The following is an 8,513-nucleotide window of genomic DNA, read 5'->3' as shown; positions in this document are numbered from 1 at the left end:
GAAAAGATAGTCATCCATGTACCGGCCTAATGTAGTGTATCGATGAACAGCTAACAGCCCCTCACTCTCTCTCTCTCTCTCCCTCACTCTCTCTCTCTCTCTCTCTCTCTCTCTCCCTCTCTCTCTCCCTCTCTCTCTCTCTCTCTCTCTCTCTCTCTCTCTCTCTCTCTCTCCCTAATCACTCGTGTGCAGCAGCAGAGAGGTTACAGGCTTTGTTGAGGTCTCCCTGCCTGGAGGCAAACCAAAGCCTTTCAACTTGGTGGCTTGTGGACCACCCTACACCACACTGGTATGCACTCTATCCCCCTCCATCCCTCTCTATCCCCGGCTCTGTAGCAGAGGCCAGAGGTCAGGAGCTGGCAGGTGATTGGATGTTGTTGTGGTAAGGGAATACTGGGCCGCTAAGTGCTGCGAAAACACCAACTGTCTCTGATATTACTGGCCACAGGCCTTTAGCCTACCAGTGTGTGTGTGTGTGTGTGTCTGTGTGTAGGTCAAAAAGGGACAAGGACCAGATTTTCTTCCTGAACTAGACCTTGTGAACACACAACCCACCTGGAAATTAACAGGATCCATGTGTGTGTATGTGTGTGTGTGTGTGTGTGTGCATATGAGCCACATTGCTGGCTCCCATATGTAAAAATATCAACAGATTATATCTCCCATAAAAGAAGTGATGGTCGGAGCATTAAACCAGACAGACAGTAACAGTTGGACATGCGCACACATTCAAACAGTTTAGGTGCTGGAGAAGTTAAGTCAGGGGAATGCAGACAGACACTCCAGTAATGTTTTTGATGACCCGCCTGTGGCCACCACATAAACTATCATGACTGGACGAGCGGTGTGTTGGAGCATGAGTGAGAGGACATGGGCGGGAAGTGGTAGAGAAGAAGAGTTTTCAAAAAGCAAACTAGGAAATGTTGCGTTTTTCCAAAAGAATTGTACACATGCAGACTGTTCTCAATCATTGTTCGTACTTACGAAGAGTTAAGGCCTTCACACATCGGGGGCGTGATGAATACACGACACAAAAATGCGAAATACTCATCTGCAAATATTTTACATCAAAACTATTCATACTAGCAAAGATGCAAATTTGCAATAATAAACGGTTTGAATAGATTTGTGGGAGCAGAGGACCAACTACAGGATCCTATTGACGCAGTCTGACAGTCTGTCTGATGTAAATGTGGAATAGCCTAAACTACTGAAAGCTGTTTTATTGAGTTTCCTTTTAGAGAAATGCTCTGAATCAAATCAGTTCCCTCTGGTAAACAGTTTCACAGTGTATAAGGCTTTTATTGTGAAAGGTAAGAATGGAAGGAAGGGATCTGGTCTGCGCTGCCTTCGTCAAAAATTGAAAGGAGTAATAAAGTTTGCAGTCTTCCGTGTTGCTGTAAACTATAGTTTTGAATTTGTCCATTCCACACAGCTGATTGGTTGAGGCTTTTATTTGTGGTTGCTAAAGATTTACTTTAGTTGCCAGGTGTATGTTTTGGTGTTTGAAGTGCAAAATGCATAAAACTTGTGATGGAACTGTGATTTTTCAAAAAAGTAAGAAAGATATGGAAAAAAACTTATATAACTATAATATAAGGTTTAAAGTTAAGGTTGGCAGAAAATGACTGCAAGAAAAAGTCACAGCACACCTTTCCCTCCATTGGTCGCACAATTTGATGTGTCATATGTGTAGGTGGTAGGACTCAGTAAAATGAAAAGCTTTAAATTATAATAAGCCATGTGTGCATTGCAAGCACTCATAATGAATAGAAGGAGTCTGAAGAAAAGGTACGCCCTTGTCTCTAAAACCAGCTTTCTGTGTGTGTGCGTGTGTGTGTGTGTGTGTGTGTGTGTGTGTGTGTGTGTGTGTGTGTGTGTGTGTGTCAGCCGTATACGTGACGGCGTCCACTCACAGAGGACACATGACACGACAGTTGCGTGTTCGCAGGTGTTTGACTCGAGAGAGTTTGGTTGACGGGATGAATGAGACACGCACAATCGGTGTTTTTTCGGCTGAAGGTTGCGGACTGAGAGGATTCGCTTGTAATTATGGGTCTATTCTCATCACTCTTCATCTGAAGGCTAAAGTGCTCTCTTGGCGCTCCCTCCTCCACTTTAGTTTGATTGAAAAGACTTTCAAGCAGACACGGCTTTCCAACATGGTTTAGCTCAAACACATGCACGACCGCACAAAATGCATATGAGCATAGCGTGCGCAAAGCACACATGCAAACACACGCCGCAGCTGTTCTTGTATGATATATATATATTTATTTTATTTTTATGAGCACACAATGATCTCTTGGCAGCACCTCAGCTCCCCAAAGTTCAAGCACCCTATAGATGATGTCCTGGGTGAATGCCAGACTGACACACACACACACACACACACACACACACACACACACACACACACACACACACACACACATACAAGCTCACACAGCCGCAGAGCTTTGATCGTTCGGTGCCCCTTGCCAACTGTTTCACTGCAACGAAGGGAACCGAGTGCAGCCCCTCTCTCATGTAGACGCTCCCTCCTTCTCTCACCTCTACTCCGCTTCTCAGCCTCGACTATCCCTCCGCAGCGTGCGATAAATAATCACAAAGCGAGGCCCCAGTAATTAGCTGGCATAGGTGTGAGAGGAGGGCGGCTATCGAGGCCCCCAGGAATGAGATGATGTGGAGCGAAGGGGTGCAGAATGAAAGGGCAGAGCGAAGAGGGGAGTGAAAGATTAAAAAGGTGATGTGCAGACGTCGGAGCAGCCAAACGAACCCGGCGACCCCTCTCCTCGGCCCAGTGCTTTCCCCCTCTCTGATGTTGTCCTCTTTTTGGCAGCAGCAAGACATCTCCATCCCAACCCCCCGACCCTGCCCGTCCTCTCCCAGCCTCACCTAGCATACCAAACCATGTGGCCCGGTCCAGCGGAGCAGCGCGAGCCAGCCCCGCCCCGACCGCTCAGCCAACCCCGCAGGAGGCAAACGCTCTCGTATGAAACACTGGAAAACTTTTATAGCTCCATAATATTTAAAAACTGCCCCCCCCCCCCCCCCCATCTTATGAAGCGGTCACGTTCTTTCTGCATGTGCCACAGATGTTTAATCGCAGGGCTGTCATTGTTATCTCGTTCTTACCCCCCCCCCCCACAATTCTATCTCTCTTTCTGTGCTTTCTCTTTCCCCCATCTTTCCCCCTCACACCCACTCCGCCGCCGCCGCAAACCTCCACCGCGCGCTGCCTCCTCGTCTCTCTGGCTTTCTGTAACAAAACCAGGGGCTTAGAGAGCAGTCAGTGTCGAGATCCTCCACAATGTGAAGCAGATGTGTGACCCACACACGCACGCACACACACACACACACACACACACACACACACACACACACACACACATACACACACGCACACACACACACACACACACACACACACACACACACACACGCACACACACACACACGCACACGTGGAAGAGCAGCCTGGAGCATTTTGGGCCAGAGGGTGGAGAGACAAGTAAGCAGAAACAGCTCTGTTGCTAGGCTACGGCCAAAATAAAACAGACCCGGAAAGCTGTGGACTCTAGCTGAAACAGGCGGTTGTGTTTCACACACACACACACACACACACACACACACACACACACACACACACACACACACACACTATGAACTGTCAAGACTGGGAAACAATGTTTTGAGAGAGGCCTGGGAAAGTGGACAGTTCGACCTCGTAGACTTTTAGCATCTTTATCAGATTTCTGTGAGTCTCATGTTCAGCTCCAGTTTGTCCCCAATCAAGTGGAAAGATGCAAATTGTTGGCTTGGGCAACCTGTTGCCGATTATGTTTTAGTGTATTATGAGTGTGTGTGTGTGTGTGTCTTCATGTGTGTGTGGAGAGAGTTGAGGAGTTCAGGCTTGCTGGTACATGCAGGTGTGTGTGTGTGTGTGTGTCGTGTTCAACAGAGGAAATCTCTTACTGATTGAACTGTTTTCCAAGGCGCTTATCGTAGCCAAAGGTCTGCTGTCTTTCTGACAGAGAGAGCGGGAGTGTGTGTGTGTGTGTGTGTGAGTGTGTGTGTGTGTGAGAGAGCGAGAGAGAGAGAGGAAGAAGGAAGAGAAAAAGGTTGTATGCTGTCCGTCAGCATCTGACAGCTTGTCCATCCAATTCACTCCTTCTTTTGTCTTCCTCTCTCCCTCTCTTTGTGCGTTTGTCTCTGGTATTTCGGCCTCTTTGGCTTCGGCAGAGTTATTTACATGGTTGTTAAAAACAAGAACGTGAACGATTCCTCGGAAACGTTTGCATCCTAACCTTCCTCAGACAGGTCTGCAGGAATGTTTAGTTCCCTGTTCGCCGGAACAGGTGCTATCTTCTTGGAAATCTCCTGATCGCTGTATAAGCACTCACCAGCACACACACACACACACACACACACACACACACACACACACACACACACACACACACACACACACACACACACACACACACACACACACGAAGCCAAGGGGGATTCCATGGGACTAATGTTTAACAGGGAGAAGTTGGACTGCACCATCAATTTTAGCTCCCTGTGTGCAGACACTGTGGTTTACTCTAGATAGCCGGGCCAAGCCTCAGAGATAAGAGCTCTCTCGGCCTGCCTGTGGGAAACATGAAAGCATTCTCTTTAGAACCGACTGCTCTCTCTGTCTCCTTCCCACCCTCTTTCTCTGTCAGTGCACGACGCGTGAACGTGAGAGAGCAGCTAGTGTGAGCACATTTAAAACTTTAAAAGCAATGCCAAAAAGAGTTTACTAGTCCCAATACGATTGCACCCTTTTTGTTGGAACCATGTTTTATATTTGGTGAACAAAGCATTAAACTCTTAGAAATTAAGGTGCTGACTAGAACCATGTCGGGTTCTTCAGCTTGTCCCTAGGAGAGCCCCTTTTGGCTCCTGGTAGAACCTTTTATATAAAGCCTCTCAGAGGATTCTAGCTAGAAACCAACATAAAGGGTTGTATTTCAAACTTAGTGAATGTTTTCACCCAGAACCCCCCATGAGAGGTTCTACAGAGAGCAATTCTATGGTCTAATGGTTCCACCCAGAACATTTTGTTGAGGTTCTATCTAGAATCTATACATCTTTTAAGGGTGCTTACAAGAACCCACGCGGGGGGTTTTACCGAGAACCCTTATATATCCCAAGGGCTTCATCTCGTACCTACGCTGAGGTTTCTACCAAGAAAACTTTTAAGATGCCAAAGGTTTCATCTAGAAACCACCCAGCAGGGTCTCCAGAGAACCCTAACATATTCCAAGAAATGTATCCAGAACTCACCCAGGAGTTTAAACCAAGAACCCTTTCATTTTACAAAGGTTTCATCTAGAACCCAAACAGGGGGCTGGATTGTGTGCGTTCCCTTTCATCAGCCAGGCTTTCAACTATTCTTGAAGAACTCTTCTTTCCAAAAACAGGATGAAAGGGTTGTTAATGGAACCCTTAGTCTCACAAAGAACCCCTTAAAAAAACTCTCTCTCCATAAAAAGGTTCTTCAGAAGCAAATTGTTCTGGGTGGAACCTCGGCCCTTCAGAAAGAACCGTTTTGGAACCCTTATTTCTAAGCGTGTAGTATTCATCATGTACGTCAAGTGCAACACACTCTCTACGGGCGCTTGTTTAAATATCCCTCTAAATATGTGGCGCTCTGTTCTTTAAACACATAAACCGTCATACATGATGAAAACCTGTGTACTTTAACCGAAACATGTTCAGCTTGATTTGGTGACAGCTTTAGGTAGAGCAGCTGGACATCGTCATGTTTTTCCACATGTGCCCACATGCTGTGTATTTCGAGTGAATTATAGAGGTCACAGAGAAGAAGAATGAATATCTCTTCACAACTCGTCCTTTCACAGTTGAATACTTTAAATGCAAAAGAGAGAGAGAGAGAAATTGCAGGTATGTTTCAGAAGAAGTGTGGTAGTTCATCTGTAACTTGGCATGCCAACCAACACACACACACACACACACACACACACACACACACTTCTAGGCCCATACACAAACAGACCTACCAGGGTGAGCTCCGTGAGCAACTGTAGAACGCAGAGCTGTCAAACTGGCTGCTGGAAGGAGGCAATTAGAGCAGAGGTTGTCTTGCTAATGGGCTGCCTGACCCCAGACGCCCTCACACACACACACACACACACAAGCAGAAACAGAATTTCTTTTGTAACCCTCCTAAACCTTGCACCGAACAAAAAGCAGAGCACTGTTAAGTGCAAGGCTTGCCTTTAGGCTCACACACATGCACAGTCCAGACCAGGAGTGCAGGATATGCAGAGGCATGCACCTCTGTAAGCCCTGACACACAGGTATGAAAAAGATTCCACTGGAAAACCACTGAACTACTGTGCCGTTTCCCAGGATCACCCAAGTACTAGTAAACACTGTGTGTGTTGTGTGTGTGAATCTGTGTGCGGGTTTGTACCGATATATATATGTATATGTGTGTGTGTGTGTGCACACGTTTTTTAGGCAGACAGAGGACTCATTGTGATATGGTTGTGTCCCTCAAGGCGCTGGAATCCGGCAAATTGGCTTTGTCGGAAACTCAAACCATTTACAACTCTCGACTTGTTTTGATCCTTTCAAAAAATTCCATTTCCTGCGGTCGTTTTGGGGAGTGACTGCGGAGAAGCCTCTGGAAGGAAAAGCCTCATTGTGGCTTCGGTGTGAGCTGGTGAGGCTCGACTTGAAGGTCAGACTGTAGGTTCCCCCGTGTGAGAGTGAATGGTGGATGAAAAGGTGACCCTTAGATAACAGGGAAAGGACAGTGTGGCTGCTTTGGCACTGGATGGGCAACCGGTTGAGAGGGATGTTTCTTTAGGCTTCACTTGTCATGGGGATGATTTTGCAATTAATTTATATCTTGTAATTGAGTTGGTTATTTTTTGTTTCACTAAATCAAAATGTCTGTTAACTGTGATTTAAAAGAAATACGCCTAAAGACCTGTTTATTTTATTATATTATATTATTATTTTCTCATCCTTTATTCTAATCATATCACAAAACCACGCGAGAATCCCACAATAATCCAGGCTTCGAGTAATGCGTTTGTGTCCGGACCAATCGGCGTCTTCTGAGGAGCTACTGGCAGCAGGTTTATGTGAGTGTGTGTGACGCAACGACACGGAGAGGCGACAACAATGGCGGCTCCTGGAGGGGTTAGCATAGATGCTGCAATAGCACCAGAACTGGAGATTATTCCTTTAATCTCGATGGAAAAAGATGTTTTCACTCTTCCACCCACTGGCTTCGGTAAGAGTTTGATTGACAGATGCTTCATCCAATCCCCTGTCAACGTCTCAGATGGCTCTGAGTAACCAATCATCTGGCAGGTCAGGTTAGAGGACCAACACAGCACAGCGGTTGGAACAATAAAAATGTGTTTTACCTGTGTACTAGACCTGAGTGTTCATCATGTTTCATCCTAAACTATGAGCTTGTGTGCATGCAGAGTGAGGAGTTGTGTTTTCTAGCGTGTTTGTATGTGTGTGTGTGTGTGTGTGTGTGTGTGTGTGTGTGTGTGTGTGTGTGTGTGTGTGTGTGTGTATGTGATGTAACGTCTGATGGAGCCGCTCTGCTCACCGCTCCAAAAATACAACCAGTATGACCTCAGCCGATGCAAACTTCATTGACAGCGTGAATCACGGCACTGGAGCTCAGTAAGGAAAAGAGACGAGAGCGTGTTAGAGGGAGGGAGAGAAGCCTGAAGATAAACAATATGGCCAAAAGTATGTGGACACTAAGTCACATACAGTATTTTTGTGTGCTTTTTTGCCAACGGCTGTTCTTCATGGTTTGGGTCAGGCCTTGCTGCTCCAATTAAAGGAAGTCTTAATGCTTCAACGGTATTTAAGACAATAGAGTGCTGCAGGGATGAGGCATTTTTGTTGGCCAACCCAGAAGTTAGCATCGCTAATCGTTGATTTTTCCATTGGATTTGGGATTATTGCAGAAACTCTGTTGCAAACAAACATTTGTGATACTTCGGAAGCCTTCTGGTTTTGTAGTCGGTGTAGGAATTACCAATCACGTTGAAGCAGTCCTTGAATGCAGGTAAACACTCCATGTAGGAAAGCAAAAGAAGTGGAACGCATTGGCCGAAATGCAATCTGGGAACCGGCTGTCATCTGATGACGATTTCGATTTTTATTGGCTGAAAATGAGTTTGTAAACTGGCTACTTGTGAAACAATCGGGTCATACACGTCGTATCTCAACTCCAGTCTTGCCTCTCAAGTTACTAATCAGACCGTAAACATTGAGCAGCCCCTCGGCCCCGGATATCTGCGGACTTCATCGGAACCCCAGAAATAAAGCCCATTCACCCCAAAGGCTTACTGTGGACAGACCGATAGCGGACGGGCTCAGAGGACGGGTGTAGAAGAACTCAACGGGCCTGCACTGAGCTCTTATCTGAGCCTCATCCAACACCTTTAGGAGGAACTGAATCATTGTGTTTA

The sequence above is a fragment of the Anarhichas minor genome, unplaced genomic scaffold, assembly GCF_050575085.1.
Source record: "Anarhichas minor isolate MPS153535 unplaced genomic scaffold, ASM5057508v1 ptg000010l, whole genome shotgun sequence".
Classification (NCBI taxonomy): domain Eukaryota; kingdom Metazoa; phylum Chordata; class Actinopteri; order Perciformes; family Anarhichadidae; genus Anarhichas; species Anarhichas minor.
Note: the sequence above shows the minus strand (reverse complement) of the source record.